General features: G+C 53.1%; 1 long non-coding RNA gene across 1 annotated transcript in view; it reads left to right on the forward strand.

Annotated features, from left to right (window-relative positions):
- Window positions 1–290: 290 nt before the first annotated feature.
- LOC133776327 (uncharacterized) overlaps window positions 291–20,706 on the forward strand; it is an 82,053-nt gene continuing 61,637 nt past the window's right edge. The window contains exon 1 of the long non-coding RNA XR_009868368.1: window positions 291–376. This is a non-coding gene — a long non-coding RNA (uncharacterized LOC133776327). The remainder of the gene's footprint in view (window positions 377–20,706) is intronic.

Genomic DNA, 20,706 nt, shown 5'->3' on the forward strand with positions numbered 1-20,706 from the left:
TCCCTCCTGTGTCTGCTGGGGCTGGGGGAGCTCAGCCCTGCTCAGAGTCACAGGACACCAGGTCAAGAGAGCCAGGCACTGGGGAAGGAGCACAAGCAGGAACTCCTGGATGTGGTCCCAGGGCATCTTCAACACGGGCTCTAGACATGGGGGTGGGTGTCAGGCTGGGAGGCGCCATTTTTGGGGGTAGGGGATGAAACGGGATTTGCAATGCTCTCTAAGCCGGCCAAGAACTCAGAAAACTCGTCCCTCCCCCAGGTTCTGCTCACCCGTGCCAAGCATGAGACTCTCCAACTCCTCCCTCCCCAGCACCATGGCCTCTGTGGGCCCTGAGGACTTACTTCGATGGACCTTGAGGACGGTATACGCCATGGTGGTGAGTACGTGCGCGCCCTCAAGGAGGTAGATGTCCCACATCCTAAGTGCCAGGGGGAACGGCACCTGGGGGACAGAGGCATTGGAGGACTCCGCGCGTCAGGGCCTCAGCAGGGCCCACAGTGGGTGGGTGTGCAGTGTCATAGGGCGTCCTAGCTGTGCCCTAGAAGCCCAGAGAGAAAGAGCACCAAGGCCTCTCCAGGACCCTGGGGCCACCCAGACTGCTCTGCACACTTTGGAAGCCACACTGGAGATGCCAGACACCCCAGGGACCTGGGGCATGGGTCAGCCCTTGGGCTGTGCTGAAACCAGCCTGTGGCACCCAGGGACTATGGATCTCCTGCCTCTCACTATAGGGCTCTGGCCTTTGCCAGGCTCTCAGGATGGGTCCTGGTGGGACCTGTCCCCTCCTTGCTGGCCCTGAGGCTCAGCCTCAGCTTGGATCACCCTCAGCATGGCAGCGCCTGCCTGGCCTTCACAGCAGACTCCCTCCTGTGTCTGCTGGGGTTGGGGGAGCTCAGAGTCACAGGCCACCAGGACAGGAGAGCCAGGCACTGGGGCAGGAGCTTTCCTGGGAAGGGGTCTCCAGGGCACTTACCGCATCCAGGAAGCCCTGGTTGTACCAGTGGGTGGTGTAGTCCTCCAGGCACACACCCTCCTTCTCCTAAGAAGAGGCAGAGGGGGCTCAGGGCCCAGGGCCCAGGCCTGGCTCCCTCTCATCTGAGCCCTGTGGCAGAGCCCCTGGGTGCAGGAAGCCCAGCAGCAGGTGCATCCCCTCTCCCAGCCATGCAGGTTCCTGAAGGGACACAGGTCCCTCAGTCCACTCTGCCCTGGGGGCAGCGTCTCCCTGCAATCTATGCAAACTCTGGGGGACCAAGTGCTGGAAAACAAACCAACACCCAAGCTTCCGCGGACCCCAGTGGCCAAGGAAAGCCACTGTGGCGAGGATGTAGCCTCCTCTGGCCCAGGAAGCAGTCAGGACCCCTCTCTGTCCTCCCCTCCATGAGCACAGAGCCCCTGAGAGGAGAAAGGAGATGCTTTACTTACCAGGTGTTTCTCCAGGGAGGGGAGCACGCGATGCATGATCGCTCTCAGGTGGTACTGGAATCGCTCCAGTTTTGGGGAGTCTGGTGTGTAGAAATCTGAGTAATAGCAACCTGCCAGCCCTCCCTTCAGAGTGTCTTCCCGGGAAGGCTAGAGAGCCAAAGTCTTGGGGCGGGGTCTTTCTGAGCACAGACGGTCAGGGGGGCCCTAACGGGCAGGAGAGCATCAGGGGAAGGGGGGTACAGCTGACAGCCCAGGGCAGGCTGCTTAAGGTGACTGCTGAACTGACTGCACTCACACTGGGTGCCTCAGGGCCATCTGGACACTCGGAGTGAGGAGGGGATCACCCTACAGGGGATGTTCCTTCTACAAGTTCCCGGGGTGTGGCTCGGTGCGTGAGAGTCTGGGTAGAGACATGTGAAGCAGTAAGACCAGTAGGGACCTAAGGGTCATGTGTCAAAGACAAGGCACAGGACCTTTTGGTGATGGGAAGTGAGGAGTATGGCTCGGTATTGGGCCCTCTGCCGGCCCTGGCTTCTAAGGAACCATCCTGAGGGAGGCTGCCCTATGCACGCAGCAGCCAGTGAGGGACAATGTCCCAGCCACTTGTCTGCATGCCCATCCCTGCACTTGCACGGACCACGCCCACCACACCCATCACCCACCATGCATCGCGTGCTGGCTGTCCTCCATAACCTGGACCAGGGCCCAGAAAGCATCCTCTTCACTCAGCCACATCAGCAGCAGGGCCGCCACGTGGCTTAGGCCCTGGCTGTAGCCCAAGTCCTGGAAGAACACAAAACACATCAGAGGGACCTCCCCGGCTGGGATGATCTCACGTGGCAAGGGTGACCTCTCCTGGGAGGGCTGAGCATTACCCCCAGGCCCCACTGCTGCCCCTTGGGTGTCAGGATCTCGGGGACTGGAGCACACGCTGGCTCTCAGCGTTCCTGGAGAGAATCCTGCAGGGTCTGAGTTCAGGCTGCACAGGGTTAAGAAGAGGTATGAGCCCCAGCCCAGATGTCAGAAAGGGGAAGACTGTTGTGGGAGTGCAGACTGCACACCCGTGACGGCCTCTGGAGCTCTCTGCTGCACAGGTGCCCTGCTGGGCCCCACTGCAGACGTGAGGAAGTAGCACCATAGTAAGGCCTGCCTGGGCCAGAACAGAGCCCAGCCCAGGAGAAGGCTTCCGTTCTGCCCCCAGAACTTGAGGTTGGGCCCAAGGAGGCCATGAGCCTGAACTCTACCCCTCTGTCTGCCTTGTGGATTAGAGAGGCCCCCTCAACCCAGGCTAGGATCTCTGTGACCAGGGGCACCCTGCATGGACAGCTCTGGATATGACCTTGGAACGGTATCCCAGAATACTCACGGGGTTGTACATAGAATAGGCGAGGAGCACCTCAAATAAGGAGCGTTGTCTGGAAGAGAGGACAGAGGCTGTGCGTCCTGTGCTGCGGAGGCTCTCAGTGTGGCTCTGCCTAACAGAGCCTGACAGCCACACACAGGGCCCGTGACACTCTGCTCATGAGCAGTGACGTTGTCAGGGCACCTGCGTGTGGTCCGCCGTGTGGGTGAGTGCTGCCTGCAGGGACACACACACCTCCCAGGGTGCAGTCACGTGCAGTTTCGTTTCCCCAGGTGGGTGTTCATTGCACAGGTGAGCATCCCACTGTGGGGGGTGTAGTCCCGTGGGTCTAAGCCATGGAGAGTCAGCCTCCCGTGCACGGTTAGCTGGGTATGGAGCAGCTCCTGTGGCCGATGTGTTCCCCATGGGCCCCCTGTGGCCAAACGCCCCACCTCCCCCAGCCTGTGGCCACCACTGCCCTGTTGTGTGTCCCGGAGTTCGGCCTCTTGCAGACGTCCTGTGAGTGGATCACAGCACGTGTAGCCTTGGAGGGACGCTTCCTCTCTTAGCAGGATGCACCTGAGATGCCTCCAGGTGAGCCCAGGGCTGAGCCTCGTCCTGCCTCTCACTGAATCCCGTTCTAGGATTCAGCTGTGACACGGGTTGCTTATCCGCTTCCCCACTGAGCATTGTGCAGGCTACTCCCGCGTCCAGTGACTGTGAACACAACCCTGAATCTTGCATGAGGGTTTTCTGTGCACTCAGCTGTTCTGGTGGTTGTGTAAATGTGTGTGTATGTGCTGGGGGTTCGTGTGGAAGGTGTGTGTCTCTCATTGTGAGAAATGGCCCTGGGTGCTGCCGGGGATCTGGGCCACTGTGCTCTGTTTCTGCAATGAACCAGAGTGGCCCTCGCCTCACGTTCTGCCCAGCACCCGGCGTCCTCGGTGGTCTAAGTTCCCCCATTCTCACAGCTGTGCGCTGGTGCCCCGTTGTGGTTTAGGTGCTAAGTGTGTGTTCACGCGTTGAGTAGGAGAATTGTGTGTGCCGTCATGAAGGGGCCCTCTTGAGCCTTGGCCCATGTCAGGGCAGGGAACCCTCATTTGCTTTCTTACTATTGAGATTTACGAACTTCATTTTCTGTATTTTGCAAATACTGTCTCCCCTTGTGTTACTTTTCACTTCATTCCCACCAAAGTGTCTTTGGGAAAGCAAACTGTTCAGTATAAATAGAAGGCCATGGAGCCATGTTTTTCAGTTGTAGAGGAATTATGCTTTAGGTTTGAGCCCAAGTCTCTCCCAGGACCCCATGTGTCCAGGACCCTTGTACCTGCTCCCCCCCCCCCCCGGCCCCCTCCAGCCCAGAGGCCTCACTTGGCTCCGTAGCGCTCTTGGAAAAACACATGACTTCTGAACGTGCGTGCCACCTCTTCATTGATCTGATGGACGTGATCAGAGCACAGCCTGGCCCGTTCCTTCATCTCCTGCAGGGCAGGGCCGAGGGGGAGGGGCCGGCCTCAGGACGAGCCAACCCCCACTGCCACACAAGCACCCCAAAGCCACATCAGCTCTTCTGGTTGGCAGGGAGAGTTCCCCCTGGGGGCAGCTCATTCCCCTGATCCAGGGAGGGTCATGGGTTCCCCACTCACCTTAGTGCCCACGCCACCCCCAGTGCCCAGCAGAGGGGGGCCCTGAGGACCCGCTACAGTCAGCCTGAGGCCAGGGGCTCTGCCAGTGTCCTTCTGTGCTACCTCTGCCTTCCCAGAGCAGGAGAGACCGAATCAGGCCCCCGAGCCTCCTCACTGGCCTCTCAGGCCCCACAGGACAGGAGTCAGCCTCACTCTGAGCAGCCTTCAGGACTGCCCCCTGCAGGAGAGCCCCAGCTCCATCAAGACAGTGGATGCCCTTCTTGGACTTGGAGCTCCCCAGGGGCAGCCCCACTTGAAGACTTGGGGGAGGGCGGGGCTGGCAGCTCAGTTGGTCCTTGCTCCCTGATGTCAGCCAGGGAGATGACAGTCAGCCCCGGGCCAGCCCTCTGATGGATCAGCCCTCATTCCCAGAAGCAGTTGAGAGCTGACTCTGACCGATGGAACCAGCAGGCCAGGTGGGATCTGAGTGAGCTGAGGCCAGGCCAGGCATGAGAAGGCCCAGGTGAGGGCAGGGCCCGGCGAGCATAAGAAACGCACAAGCAGGGTCAGGTGTGGGGAGGGCCATTTAGGGACAGAGCCAGCTGAGGGCCCTAGCACACAGGATTTCCACCTCATTCCAGGCGGTCTCTATGCGTCCAGGACCCAGCATAACGGCACTGGGCAGTCCTGGGCCTAGAGGCAAGGCGGGACCACAGGGATGAGGGCTGTGGCCCTGACCGGATCCTTGTGTCCAGCCCCATTTGTGTGTGGGGAGACATGGAGGAGGCCTCTGGGGAGACGTGGATGAGGCAGAGGGGAGGGCCGGCTGGGGGCCCCAACCAAATGACCACTCCCCCTTGGCATTACTTGTCCACCACATGGGAGCCTCGGGCTCCTGACCAGGCCCGAGCAGGTCGGGCTGCCTCAGGTTGCACACAGAGCCATACCTCAAATTTGCCAGGGTTCTGGGCCTTCCTGGTGTCCACGGAGAGCATCATGGCCCACACCTTGCCGCGCACCTGGGCGGGGATGCCTTTCCCAATTCTCTGGTGGAACTACAGGAGAGAGGAGGCTCTGGTGAGACCCTCCCCAGGTCCTCTGTCAGGGGGAGCGCAGGGTGAGACAGCAGGAAGGGGAGCCCTGGGCTCTGTGCTGTGTCCCCAGATCTGCCTGGACCTGGGCCTCCTGACCCAACAGTGAGAGGAGGGCCGAGGGCTCAGTGCAGGCTCTGTCATGCACTCCCTGCCCCTACAGGGCACCGGGAACTGTGCCTGCGCTGCATCTGGGAGTGACCCCAGGGGAGACCTTGGATCTTCTGCTGCGACAGTGTCCTGGGTGCGTGGGCATGGGGCTGAGATGACCTGTGTCCTTTCAGGACAGCACAGTTGTGTCTGAGAGGCACAGGGATGGGCACCGTCCATCCCAACTCTGCCCCCATGGTCCCCAGGGGCCCTCAGGTCCAGGCACCTTCTTGCTGCTGCGGTATTTGGTGAAATTTGCCAGCATCTTGCTCCATTTTTGCAGTCGGCAGCCCTCCTGATGTTTACGCTGGGAATGGAGACAGGATGGCGTGAGCCCAGCAGTGTCCTCTGAGAGAGGCCACGGGTGCAGCTCAGGAGCCCTGTGGACAACTCAGCTGGGAGGAGCCAGCAAAGGGGCAGATCATGGCACCCAGACCTTCCAACAAGGGGGCCCTCAGGGCCATGTGCTCTGTCCATAGGACAAGCCATCCTCAAGCCAGTCCCATCTCATCCAGGCAAGTGGGTCATAGTGGGGACCCCAGAGCTGCAGGCCTGCACTGGGGCATGTGGGCCTGAGGCCTCAACAGATCTCCTGGGGACTGCTGTCCCTGGAGGACCGTATGGCACTCCCCTAACCACTGCCCATCCCCACAGGCCTGCTAGTTCTGCCTCCTAGATGAGAGTCCATGGCCAAGGTCAGCTTACCCATTGCACTGCCAGCCAGCCATGCCTGGGCGGCTTCTGCTTACTAAAAGGCAAGAGAGAAAACACCATGAAAACGGGCACTGAACCTCACACGGTCCACTTTCCCAGCAAGGCTGGGACAGGACCAGTGTCCTCCTCACTCTGCTGAGGCGCAGCCCAGGGCACAGAGAAGGGCAGGGAGGGGGCAGCCATGCTGCAGGCAGACACCCAGCAGGGGCTGTGACCGTGAGCACAGGGAGCCCAGGGCCAGGCGGGAGCCCTTGCTGCCAGTGCTGTGAGTGTGCAGCTGGGGCTCAAGACACCTGGGACCGCCACACCCCCAGGGTCCCCCCCCCCCCCCGCCCATCCTCCCCGCCATGTACTGGCTGCCTGAGGTGCCTGTTCCCCACCTCACCCTCCTCTGTCAGCCCAGACCGTGGCCATCTCTCCACCACTCTGCTCCTTCTTTTTCTCCAGGTTCTGGCACAACATAGAGCCAGAAACCCCTATCCCCGAGCTAAGGTGGGCTGCTGAGTCACACCAGAGATGGCCCGAGGAAATGGCTCCATCCCTCTAGGTCACCAGAGCCCACCCTCCGGCCACGGGGCCTCTCTCCCTGACATCTGTGGGAACAGCCTCCAAATCTGACTCCTGCCCCCAGGCCTCAGTCCTCCCATACAGACCTGGGAGCAGGGCCCTCAGCTGACCCTCCCCCTGGTCTGTACTGTGGGAGCCTGCAGGCAGGCTCAGAGCTGCAGAGGCCACACCGCTGGCCATCCCTCAGACTAGGTCTTAATCAGCCTTTAGTCTGGCCCTGAGGCCCAGGCACCTGTTGGACAACTGCCAGCTGCTAGGCTGGTGCCCCAACCCTGTGGACACAGCTCTGGAGTGGCGATGGCCAGGCTGTGTCCCCTGGGAGCAGGGCAGGACCCTCAAGCCACCCCCTCTACTTAACATGAACAGAGGCCTCAGAGTAAGGGTGCCAGTGTCTACCCTACAACTAGCCCTTTCCCATCCTTCATTCTTGAGTCACAGGGTCACTCAGCTCTGCCTGTTGTTGACCTGTGCCTGCACTGTGACAACAGCTTGGATCAAGGAGGGGGCCTGGGGGCAGGTGTGCTACCTAATGGCGGGGTTTCTGGCCCTGGTCCCTCCCCTGGGTGGATCGGGGTGCAGAGGACTCACCGCAGGAATCCAAGGTTGTCTGGGACGAGGGCTCCACTCTCGTCATCCTCTTCTCCCAGCTGAAACTGGGCCCCTTTACGGGGACCCTGCAGGGGAGAGGGGACCCAGGTGAGAAGTCCGGGTCTCAGTCACAGGGGGAGATGAGCCACCCTCCCCGTGTCCCTAGGGAGACGGGGTCTGGCTCTCACAGGCACAGTACTTGAGGCAGGGCCCCACCTCCTCCCCCAGCGCCCTGGCCTGTACCTTCTCATAACTCATAATGATGGCTGCTCGCTCCTGGGCCCTGCCGGACCTCAGGGCGTCCATATCCAATCTGTAAGACACACACGCACGTGTGAGCCAGCACAGGGGAGCCCATGGGAACTGCTTCCCTGAGGGTTGTCCCCCTGGTCAGAGGGGAACAGTCACACAGCCAGGCGAGTAGGCACCTGGTGGCCGCATCCCAGGAGCATGGCTTGTGCAGAGCACAGGGACTAGGGACGGATGGGGAAGGACAGCCCCTACCTTGCCTCCCCTGCCCTCAGGTAGAACGCTCCTCCCCCAGCCTGGCATCCACATGTCCTCCAGGGAGCCCAAGTCTAAGGGTCTCCCTGGCCCGCTCTTGGCTCCCACATCTGTAGGGCTCTCAGAGGCGGCCTCCCTGCCCCACCTGATACCAGCTGATCCGACACCTAGTCTTGAACCCGTGTCTGACACAGACTCACACCAAGGCCCATTAGACACTGGTGCCCAGCAGAGCGGGAGGAATGAGATGACTGTATACACCCTCTGCACACAGGGGCCCACTGAGAGCTCAGCCACATCACTCACGGAACCCAGCGTGGGAGACCAGTGCCACCCACCTGGGCGCGACCTTCCCCATGGCATAGGTCACGTGGAGAGCTAGTGCCACTCACCTCCGTCTTGAATCCATTGGATTCTGTCAAATGTGCCTCCTGCCTATGCTACCAACACCTGGTCAGTTGGGCAGTAGACGCACTACTGACCACTGGTTGCCAACAAATCAGAGTGCAGAGTTCTCAGTGGCTGTGACATCACAGAAGCCTGCCAGCCAATGCCAAGGGGCTCTGCTGTGGCAGGGGTCAGGGTCCTCAGCCCTGGCTTCATTAAAGGTCACCAGAAGTGGGGCCTGTGTGCTCCCCAGGGCCCAGGTGAGGAGGGCAGGGCTCTGGCAGAACTGCCCCAGAACCAGGGGTGCCAGGGCCCTCTGCCACCTGCCGTAACGGTCCCAAGTCCCAGGCAACCTGCACCTGCTGCCCCTCTTTTCTTCCTCTGCCATTTTATTAGAGCCCAACTGTGAAGGCCTCTTTATTTGAACACAGGTGGCACAGGGAGCCCCATCACGGCCTGTCCATCTTCCTGAGGTCCCCACACTCCATGGTTGCCCCTGCAATGACCTGAACAGAGACTCCCAGGGCTGCAGCCTCCTGTCCTACCGCAGGCCCCACCCCAGCACTGCCAACTTCTACTGACCCCTCCTGCTCTGTTCAAGCCCTTCTTCCCAGAAGTTTTTTTTTTTTTTTTTTTTTTTTTTTTTTATTTTATTTTTGACAGGCAGAGTGGACAGTGAGAGAGAGAGAGACAGAGAGAAAGGTCTTCCTTTTGCCGTTGGTTCACCCTCTAATGGCCGCCGCGGTAGCGCGCTGCGGCCGGCGCACCGCGCTGTTCCGATGGCAGGAGCCAGGTGCTTCTCCTGGTCTCCCATGGGGTGCAGGGCCCAAGCACTTGGGCCATCCTCCACTGCACTCCCTGGCCACAGCAGAGAGCTGGCCTGGAAGAGGGGCAACCGGGACAGGATCGGTGCCCCGACCGGGACTAGAACCCGGTGTGCCGGCGCCGCAAGGCGGAGGATTAGCCTGTTGAGCCACGGCGCCGGCCTCTTCCCAGAAGTTTTAAGAGGTGGACACAGGGGGTCCTCCTGGGATGGAGGGGAGGGGAGTGGCCCGCTGAGCACCGCCTGCATAGGATCTCAAGCCGTCGTGGCCCAGACTGTCCAGAGCGGGAAGCAGGGCCCTGTCCTGGACACGGACCAGGGCTTCAGGCACAGAGCACTGAGAACTCCTTGGCACCAGCTCCTGAGCCGCATGCTGGTAACACCGGGCTGCTGCTGACCATAAGGACAGGGACAGCACGTGTCAGGCAGGAGCAGCCACAGGCCCGCAGCTCCCTGGGGTGCAGATCGCCAGGGTGCTCCCCCTGGGGAAAGTGGCTCAGCCCTCACCCAGCACCTCCTTGGTCCTGGGCCCCACACTGCCCCTAGGCTGCCACCTTGGGGCCACAGTCGGTTCTTTTCCCTTCAAGGGCCCGTTCGTTGCTCTGCCTCTCTGCCCACGTCCCTTGCCCTGGCATGGGGACCACAGTGTCCAGGGCCCTGGTCACCCACACACCTGCTGGCCTCCTCTGCGGGTGGGAACGAGTACACAGCTGTGTCATGTGCAGAGATGCTGTCCAGCAAGACTTGGGTGTTAGCTGATTCTGTTATTCCCCTCCCCAGTCAGCTTCTCCTCTTCTCAATTTCATTGTACACTCTTTAGGAGATTCACAAAGTGCTGTAAAGTAACACAATGAATGCTGAATGGGGATCACCCAGCTTCAGCAGTCAAATATTCTTAATTGGGTGGAAGATGCCCTTGGGTTTCCTTTCTCTGCCTGAGTTCATTCTCCAGATTCCCTAGGGTTAGTGTTCTCCAGATTGCATTTTCCTCCACTCGGGGTGAGGTTTGCTCCCCAGAGTCTGTGTGCTGGGAGCATGGGCCCCAATCCAGCTCCGGAATGCACTGAGGCTGGCCTCCTGGGGTGGCTTAGGGTGCACAGGGATTAGTTCCCATTGTTGTTGCTACAAATGTTTCCTTATTATCAGTGGGTTGTTAGTGTGAGGCCAGCCGAGACCACGTGGAGGAGCCACTGAAGCACCCAACTGTCCAGCCACGATCACCAGACACTCGAGTGAGGCCATCAAGGTACACACCAGTCCCCAGTTGATTTCCCATGACCACAGGTGAGGGCACTTTCTGCCCTGGCAATGGAGCAGTGCTGGGGTTGCCTCCATGTGTGCTGGAGGGCCTGGCTGTCAGGGTGCTTCCTCACCACTCACCTCCTAAGGAGGGGGACACTTCTGGTCTGCAGTGTTTTGTTTTTTTTTTTTTTTTTTAGGGGGGGGGGTGGGCAGCATCTCTGCCAAGAATGCTCTGTCTGCCTGTGGTGGAAGGTGGTTTGGGTACTGGCCATGCCTATGCCTCAGTTTGCTGTGTAGAACCTGCTACTCTTGGAGTATGTCAGCAGGGCAGCCCCACACGACCTCAGCTGCCTCTGTTTGCATGCAGAAGTCACAGCTGCCTGCTCACCCCTTTTCCCTCCCACAGAGCAGTTGTATGTCTGTGCCTGTGTTTTACATGTGCACAGCCCAGGTCCTGCCAGCTTCGTGGCAGATCATCTTCCGTGCACATCAGAGATGGCACTTGCTCTTGAAGTGAGCTTCTCCATTCACTTCCAGGCTCGGGAGGCAGACCACCAAGAATGCATGGCAGCCTGGCACTCCTGGCTGCAAAGGGTGTTCAGTACTCACATACCTCAGCTCCCCCAAGGAGCGGGGATCAATATGGCAGGTAGGAAATGGGCCTACATTGCTCTTGATGACTCTATTCCATAATGTTGGACCTTTCCTTCCAGTCCCACATAACAATAGTCATTTTCAAAATGGGGTGCTGCAGTTGTTTTTAAGGAGGAATTGACAATTGTGACCTATAGAGCAGTAATTTGCCAAATGTTCTTTCTTTAAGCTGTTGCTGGGAGATGCAGGAAGCCCAGGAGTGCAGAACTTGAGGTGAAAAAGGGCTGTAGCTGACGATAGCGCCAAGTGCGGAGGTAGTGCACAACCTTGGCGGTGATGTTCAGAGGCATAGCGGAGGCCAGCGAGAGGCAGAAACGGGAGCTTGCACCCCGGACAGCTGGGCTCAGAAGGTACTGAATAAACCTTATTTCACTTTGCAAGTGCATTTTACCTTGCTGTCTCTGCACTTCAGTGCCCCACAATAGGATTCTTATCTGGGAAGTCACTGGTTATTGTCATTGGACAGGAGGGATGGTGGCTCCAAGAACCACCTGACAGATGTGCCTGACAAACGTACCTGACAAATGCTCTGATTGCACCCGAACGATGCTGAGCCCTTAGATTCCTTATGCAAATTCACAAGCAGCAGCCCAGGCACTCTGCTTGGAACTGGTCTCACTTTGAGATCACAGGTGCATGTGATTCGTTCTTTACGCTCTCGTGCTGGTGGATGTCGGGTGCCCAAGGTGAGAGTATGTGTGGATGTTTTGCGTATGCTCATCTGAGACTCTTCAGCTCTGCTCAGGGGGTGGCATTTGTTCTGGAGTTTTCGCTGCAGTCCTCCACCCTTGCATGCCAGTTCATGAAGGCAGACCATCACAGGCCAGACTTGCTGGCTGGGGTGAGGGGTGGGAGACAGTGCATCACAGGGTCCAGGGTGCAGTGGCTTCCAACGTATCGCCCCTCCTGCCTTTGAATTTCCTGAAGACCTTTTGTTAAAGGCCTTTCAGGGCAACAAGAGGAGGGAGAGGGCGTAGATTTTCCATAGTCTGAGAGAGGTGATGGGAAGAAGGGTGCCCATACTACTTAATGGCATCTTTTAGAGGGAGCAAGGCCTCAGGGGAAATAGTTCCCAGTGTGGGCCAGGGGAGAATGGCTTGCAATTCTCAGCCTTTACAAAAGTCCTGCACCTTGTAATGTGCACTACAAGGGGGTACTGCTGGGTCCCCTGAGCCTTCTTTGGCCTTAAGCCATGGAGTTGTCAGCAGCAACCCTGTTGGGTTTGTACTGTGCCTTTACCGTGTGCCTCCCCCGCACCCCATATCTCTGGTTACCAGGTGGTCACCTCAGCCCCTCTGTAGACTCTGTGCCAAGTATATGGTGGCCCCTGCCTGCACCTGTATTCCCTGAGGACTGTCAAGACTATGCTCTACAGTGCAATGAGCTCCAACAGAGGCCCTTTCTTGCTGTTGATTCAGTGGTGATGTAGTGCTCTCATGTGCTGGTCTTTTTCTTTTTCTTTTTTTTTAAAGATTTTATTAATTTTTTTGAGAGGCAGAGTTACAGAGAGAGAGAAGGATAGAGAGAGAGAAAGGTCTTCCATCTGCTGGTTCACTCCTCTTACGGCCACAATGGCCAGAACTGAGTAGGTCTGAATCCAGGAGCCAGGAGATGATTCCTCTGGTCTCCCACGAGGGTGCAGGGGCCCACGCACTGGGGTCATCTTCTATTGCTTTCTCAGGCCATAGCAGAGAGCTGGATTGGAAGAGAAGCAGTGGGGACATGAAATGGCGCCCATATGGGATGATAGCACGGCAGGTGGAGGCTTAGCCTGCTATGCCACAGCGCTGGCCCCATGGACTGGTCTTAAGTCATCCAGGATGGAGGACAGAAATTCCTTGTGAGGATGGGATCTTTTACCTCTGCCCTACCTCCCTGCTGGAGGTGGCGTATGGAAGGCAGGTGTGTCATCAGTAATGGTAGAGGTACCATTTGAGGAATGCAGCAATTATAGCCTAGAGTCCAATAGAAGACATGGTAGGGACATGTGCTGTTCTCTTTCGATGCTGTAAAACACCAAATGCTAAATTTAACAGCAATAGAAAATGAGTTATCTCCCACATTTTCCTGTGCACTATGATTAAGAGTTGCATTGTGTGGACATCATCAATGAAACAAAATAATGACCTCTAAGAATGCCACTGGAAGCCACAGTTCATGGATGGCGTGTATGATAGATAATGTAATGGTCATGCACGAGTAATGATGTCACTAAGATCAAATAACTTGAGGGGCAAAATATCTATTTATTTCACTAAATCAGTTTCCAAGGTCAATGGCCATGGCTCCTGAATAACAGTGCTGCTGCCTTTTTCTTATTGGAGGGGGTGTAAAAATGGTGTATTGGACAACAACGGACATGAAGAGATGGTGTGCTCGTTGGACAGAAAGCAATTACATCAATATCCATGTATACATATACACCCAGCAATCACTAGACTCCTGAGTGAACATCTCCATGTCTCCCAGAAGTTTCTTTGTGCCCTTTGGCCAACTTTCTTTGTGCTCTGTCCCAATACTCACTCTCCCGGGGCAGCCACTAGTCTTTCTTTCTTTCTTTTTTTTTTTTTTTTATTAAACTTTTATTTAATGAATATAAATTTCCAAAGTATAGCTTATGGGTTACAGTGGCCTCCCCCCTCCCATAACTTCCCTCCCGCCCGCAACCCTCCCCTTTCCCGCTCCCTTTCCCCTTCCATTCATGTAAAGATTCATTTTCAATTCTCTTTGTATACAGAAGATCAGTTTAGTATATATTAGGTAAAGATTTCAACATTTGGCCCATATAGCAACATAAAGTGAAAAAATTACCATTGGATTACTAATTATAGCATTAAATAGCAATGTACAGCACATTAAAGACAGAGATCCTGCATAATTTTTTTTCGAATTAATTAATTTTCTATGCCATTTCCATTTTAACACCAGGTTGTTTTTTTTTTTCATTTCCAATTCTCTTTATATACAGAAGATCACTTCAGTATATAATTAGTAAAGACCTCATCAGTTTGTGCCCACACAGAAATGCAAAGTATAAAAATACTGTTTCAGTACTAGTTATAGCATCACTTCGCTTTAGACGACACATTAGGGACAGATCCCACATGGGGTGTAAGTACACAGTGACTCCTGTTGCTGATTTAATAATTTGACACTCCTGTTCATGGCGTCAGTAATCTCCCTAGGCTCTAGTCATGAGTTGCCAGGGCTATGGAAGCCTTTAGAGTTCGCTGACTTTGATCTTATTCCGATAGGGTCATAGTCAAAGTGGAAGTTCTCTCCTCCCTTCAGAGAAGGGTACCTCCTTCTCTGATGGCCCCGTTCTTTCCACTGGGATCTCACTCACAGAGATCGTTCATTTAGGTCTTTTTTTTTTTCCCATGATATCTTGGCTTTCCATGCCTGCTAACTCTCATGGGCTCTTCCGCCAGATCCGAATGCCTTGAGGGCTGATTCTGAGGCCAGAGTGTTGTTTAGGACATCTGCCATTCTATGAGTCTGCTGTCTTTCTATCAATATACATTCATTTGAATTTCTAGAATTTTCTATTAATAGAATCATACAGTATGTCCAAATATTTATAGACACAAACTTTTTTAAAAAAGATTTATTTTATTTATTTGAAAGAGTTACAGAGAGAGTTAGAGAAAGAGAGAGAGAGAGAGAGAGAGAGAGAGAGAGAGAGAGAGAGATCCATCTGTTGGTTCACTCCCCAGATGGCCACAATGGCCGGAGCTGCACCCATCTGAAGCCAGGAGCCAGGAGCTTCTTCCTGGTCTCCCACACAGGTACAGGGGCCCAGGGACTTGGGCCATCCTCTACTGCTAGCCCAGGCCATAGCAGAGAGCTGGATCAGAAGTGGAGCAGCCGGGACTAGAACCGGCACCCATTTGGGATGCTGGTGCTTCAGGCCAGGAAGTTAACTTGCTGTGCCACAGCGCCAGCCCCAACACAAACTTTTAACATTTTGGGGGTAACTATTGAAAAATGGAATAGCTGCCTCATCTTATAGCTTTCAATGAATTCCACAAATTTTGGGGAGTTGTTTTTTTTCATTACATTGTTTTAATTCATTAAAATACCTTCTGATTTCCCTTTTGATGTATTCTTTGACCAATGGGTTACTCAGAAGTGTGTTATTTAGATTCCAAAAATTTGGTGATGTTCCAGATATCTTTCTATTGTTGATTGCTAATCTGATGGCATGGTAATCACAGAATTTATTCTGTATGACTTAAATACTTGAAAATTTGTTGACACTTGTTTTGTTTTTTATATTTCCCCACATAGTGCTTTTTGGTCCTTTGTGTAAATCTAGATTTCTATATGAATCATTTTCCTTTAGATATCTTTTCCTTCATGTGTGTGAGCCAAGGAGAGAGTAATAGAATATAAGCTCTCTGATATCTTTTCTTTTAAGGACACTCATCCTATCTGAGCAGGGCCCCTTATCTATGACCTTATTTAGCCACCAATACCTCTATAAAGACCCTATCTTCAAATGCAGTTATACTGGAGGTTGAGACTCCAATGTGTGAGTTTGTGAGTGAGGGGCACAATTCATTCCATAGGAGAAGATGGCTTGGAAATATGGAGAAAGGGGTGAGGGGTAACTTGGGGGCAACAGAAAGCTGAGGGAAGAGAGGAGCTCATGGAAATGCGAGGCCAACACAATGAGACAATGCAGTCATAATAACACGGACAGTTCCAGCGCACTGTGTGGGTATTGTGGGCAGCTCTTCACCTGGGTGACCTCTGATTCCTCGTGGCACTGTGTGTGGTCAGCTTGCTTTAGAGTTCAGGAAACAGAGACGTGTGGAAGCTGAGTGACCTGACGGAGGATCCCACAGCTGCTGAGGAGAGCTGCATTCAAACTGGGCTCCCTTAACCCAGGATGTGCTGTTTTCATAGGCTCAGCTGCCTCTCGGTAGGGGTTGCTGCTGAGAAGAGAGACCTGGCTTGGAAGAGGCTTAGGAAACATCAGTGAGGCTGTGGGCGTCAGAAGGGAGGCTTTCTGATGTGGGTAGTTGGGAGCTATAGAAGTGTGCCCTGGCCAGTGTAGACCAGCGTGAAGGACATTGGTGCTCTTTGATGTGTCTGTTGGGTACTCATGGAAAAGATGACTCCAGGGCTTGGTGTTGTGGTGCAGCAGGCGAAGCTGCCCATTGTGTTGCCAGCATCCTGTAACCCAGCGCTGGTTTGAGTCCCAGATGCTCTGCTTCTCATACAGCTTCCTGCTAACACACCTGGGAAAGCAGCAGAAGATGCACTCACATGGGAGACCCGGATGGAGTTCCAGGCTCCTGACTTGAGGCAGGTCAGACCTAGCTTCAGTGGTTGCGAGCATTTGGGGAGTGCACCAGTGTAGAAGATCTTTCTGTCTCTCCCTGTCTGTCACTGTCTTTCAAATAAATAAGTAAATCTTTAAAAAAAAAAGAAAAAAAAATGACTCCAACTGCTGGGGGGAGGGGGAGAAGGTTCCCAGCTGTATTTACTCCAGGTTCTTATCTCAGTGTGAGATAAAATTCAAAGTAGAGTCATATATTGAGTGCAAGAATGGAAGGAGGATTTATTTAGAGAGAGAACATTTGAAAGTTAACATGGGTAGCCCTATGAGGAGAGGCACACACTACAAGGAGGAGCATTTGTAGCCCAGTTCGGTGGTCTCTTTTATTGGATAGGGGCGGTGACCTGAATATACAAATGGGGTGGAGCTTGGGCAGGGTTCAGTGCATGCGATGATTCCTGGGAAGGTTTTCTTGGCATCTCCACGCGGAGCCCAGTGTACTCACATTCATAATGGCATCTTTATGGTACAGGAGGCTCAGGTGCATCAATTAAATTGGCCTGCAAGGAGGGGGCAGTTAGGATCCAGGGCAACGAGACAGAGACTGCTGGAAAGTTCTCAGCTCCTTTGTTCCTCGCTGGCTCCCTGCCTCATCTGTATCACAGGTCGCTTTAGGAAGCTCGACATTCTGTGTTCACTGGCATCAGAACTGCGCACTCCACTTCAGATCTTCTCTGCATCATCGCCCTTCTCTTGTTCCGGGCTGCACCTCTGGTGACACCTCTGCATGGGCTACACCTGCAGGCAGGTGCACAGGTGTCTGACTTTGCCTGCTGTCACCATGGGCACCTACTCTGAGCCCCTACAAATTGATGGACACATTTCCTTCTTTTTCTGTCACGATGGCCAAAAGCTTTCAGCACTCCACTTTCAGAAGGAGCAGATCATCCAGGTAGAAAAGCAATAGGGAATCCAGGGTTTACAGGCCAGCAGCAGCCCTGGGTGGTGGCAGCCAGCCTGGAATGCGGAGTCATTTCCCCCTCTTTTCTTCCTCTGCTCCCCTGCTCCTTTCCTTTGGCTACTGCTTGGGATTATACTTAATACAGTGCTAATACTTAAGGCCTCTGCCTAAGGCTCTTTTTTATTTTTCCTAAATGTTTGTTTTTATCTGCTTGAAAGGCAGAGAATGAGTGAGTGAGAGAAACCCCCTCCCACTGGTTTACTCCCCAAGTGCCTGCAACAAGCAGGACTGTGCCAGACTTAAGTCAGGAGCCAGGAACTCCACCCAGGTCTCCCATGTGGGCAGCAGGAACCCAAGTACTTGGTCCGTCACTTACTACCTTCCAGGATGTATTAGCAGGGGTCTGGATCAGAAACAGAGTAGACAGGACTTGAACTGTGATAGAGGATGCCAGTGGCATCCCAGGGGTGGCTTAACTCTCTTGCCACAATACCTGTGCCCTCATTTTCTTTTGAAAATAAGGTTAAGACACCAAGACCATAACATCTCTTTCTTGGAGACTTAAAATGTGTATAAACATAATGTAGTTTCTGAGAATTCTTGCAGAAACTTCTTTGCATACCTTAGAGTCTCAATTTCATTAAGGACTCTTAAAAATAAAGTCACACTGGGGCCAGTGCTGTGGTGCAGCGGGTTGAAGCCCTGGCCTGAATTGCCAGCATCCCATATGGGCGCTGATTCTAGTCCGGCTGCTCCTCTTCTGATCCAGCGCTCTGCTATGGCCTGGGAAAGCAGTGGAAGACAGGCCGGGTCCTTTGGCCTCTGCACCTACATGGGAGATCTGGAGGAAGAACCTGGATCCATGAGATTGGTGCAGCTCTGGCCGTTGTGGCCATTTGGGGGAGTGAACCATCAGATGGAAGACCTCTTTCTCTCTCTGCCTCTCCTCTCTGTGTAACTCTGACTTTCAAATAAATAAATCTTGAAAAAAAAAGCAGGTCTGTTGGCAAAGGATTCTCCTAGTTTTTTTTTTTTTTTTTTAATTTTTTTTTAACCTAAAAGCAGTTTAAATTTTATGGTTCTTTCAGAAGAATATTTCCACTGTTTGTAGAGTTCTAAATTGACTCTCTTCTCCTTCCAGTGCCTGAAGAATGAATGTCATCTAATGAGGGGTTCACAGTCATTTGGATCATTGTGCCCTGCAGGTAACATGCTGCTTATCTCTGTCCAATTCGTTGCCTTTACTTCTTTGCAGTTTCAGTTACGCATTTGAAAACAAATTCTATGTTTATACTCTTTCTTCTCTGGGATTTTGTTGATGTTGTGTTAAACTTTTTGTGATTATCCAACATGTTCCTAAGATTTTAATTATTTTTCAGTCTCTTTTCTCCCTATTCAGAAAGTGTATATATATTTTAATTGGGTTATCTTTCCTCTGCCGTCTCCATTCTGGTCTAATTTTTTTTCTTTTGTAGTCATTGTATTTTTTGTTTCATTATTTCCATTCAGTCTTTATATTTGCTGTTTGCGGTGTGACTTTCTGTTCATTTGTTTCTGAGTTATTTCATAATCACATGCTGGAACAGTCTAATGTTAACGCTCTGAGTTCTTTGTTAGATAATTTTAAGAGTTTGTATCTTGGCATTAGCATCTGTTGCTTTTTTTCTCCCATGTGAATTGATATGTTTCTGGCTCTTCATGTATTAAATTTGGATTGCACCTTGGGTATTTTGAATAGTGTGCTATAAAATTCTGAGTTTTAAAACAAATCTTATGGAGAAGGCAGTTTTTGTTTTGTTAGGTAATCAGTCCTGGTTCAGGGCACGTGTTCATTCTATCTTCTTGGGGCTTTGGGTCCAAAGTTAATCCAGTTTTCAAGGCCTTTGTAATGCTCTTTGGAGCGTGTGTGTGTTTGTGTGTGTGAATGGAATTGGGGCAATGACCTGTTGTTTAGTTTCTTATCAAATTTATTATGTTGACTTGATCAGATCTACTTGTGTCCAGCTGTGGGTGAGCCCAGAAATTCCTTTAAAAAATCTTAATTCTTGGGCCAGAACATTGGGGCTTTAGTTACTCCTCTTCCCAATGTGATTCTGTGACTGCTTCTGCATCCAGAGACAAGTGGCACCAAGACAGAGGGCCCAAAACACCAATAAAGGTGTGAATTGCACTTAGGGCCCAGGGCTCTGGGCTCTGTGGAGGAGGGCTCCCTTGCCCCAGGGTCTGGGTTCTTCTGTCAACAGGAGAATGCTAGGGTCTGGGATTCAAGAAGATGGAGAAAGAAAGAAAATCAAGATTTCTGTTTTCTCTCTGAGCCCTAGGAACTCCCTTTTCTGTTTATTGTGCCAAAGCCCTTGGGCTCTTTCCATACCCTGGTGCCTGGCTATGGGTTTCAGCTGGCTTTGCATACTGACAGGTGCTGCCGGAGAAACTGGTAGACTTACTTCCATTAGTGATACTTTCGATTCTGTTCTGCCTCCCTAATCTGCCTCTTAATTACTTCTAGGTCCCTGAAATTACTGCCCCATGCATTTTGTCCAGGTCTTACAGTTGCATTTAGTATTAGAAAAAGGGTGGACTATTCAGCCTATTGTATCCAAAGTTGCGACTCCTTTATTGATCTTTATTATAGCAATTTCGTATTTTGTGGTTTCAAGATATCATTTTCTCAGGTGTTTCCTTTTCTTTCTTCTTTAATAGTTTCATAATATTAATAAAAGAGGCAACCAGGAGATGAGGAGAGATGCCTTTTATTAAAACATAATTTTTCCAAATGAGTTTCCTTTTCTCTTGATTAGATTTGCTGTTGTCCCTTTTATTTGCATCATAGTGTTTCCTGTGTCTTTGTTTTCCCGTGGTTCACCAAGCACCTCCGCTCCTGATGGCACTGAGGTACTCTTTGACATGGTGGAAACATTGAAGGCTCATGTGCTTCTCTTTTTGTATAGCTGTGCGTATCCCCTGCATTGTGATACAGGCTCTCCCTAAAATAGGAGATGAATGCTCTGATTTCCAGATTTTTTAATGTATTAATTGTGTGCCCTGAGAATAAAGCCTGCACATTTTCTTCGTTTTAAAATATAGAATATTCTTTTTTTTTTTTTTTTTTGACAGGCAGAGTGGACAGTGAGAGAGAGAGACAGAGAGAAAGGTCTTCCTTTGCCGTTGGTTGACCCTCCAATGGCCGCCGCGGTTGGCGCACTGCAGCTGGCGCACTGCGCTGATCCGATGGCAGGAGCCAGGTGCTTCTCCTGGTCTCCCATGGGGTGCAGGGCCCAAGCACTTGGGCCATCCTCCACTGCACTCCCTGGCCACAGCAGAGAGCTGGCCTGGAAGAGGGGCGTCCGGG

Source organism: Lepus europaeus, chromosome 17 (assembly GCF_033115175.1).
Source record: "Lepus europaeus isolate LE1 chromosome 17, mLepTim1.pri, whole genome shotgun sequence".
Taxonomy (NCBI): Eukaryota; Metazoa; Chordata; class Mammalia; order Lagomorpha; family Leporidae; genus Lepus; species Lepus europaeus.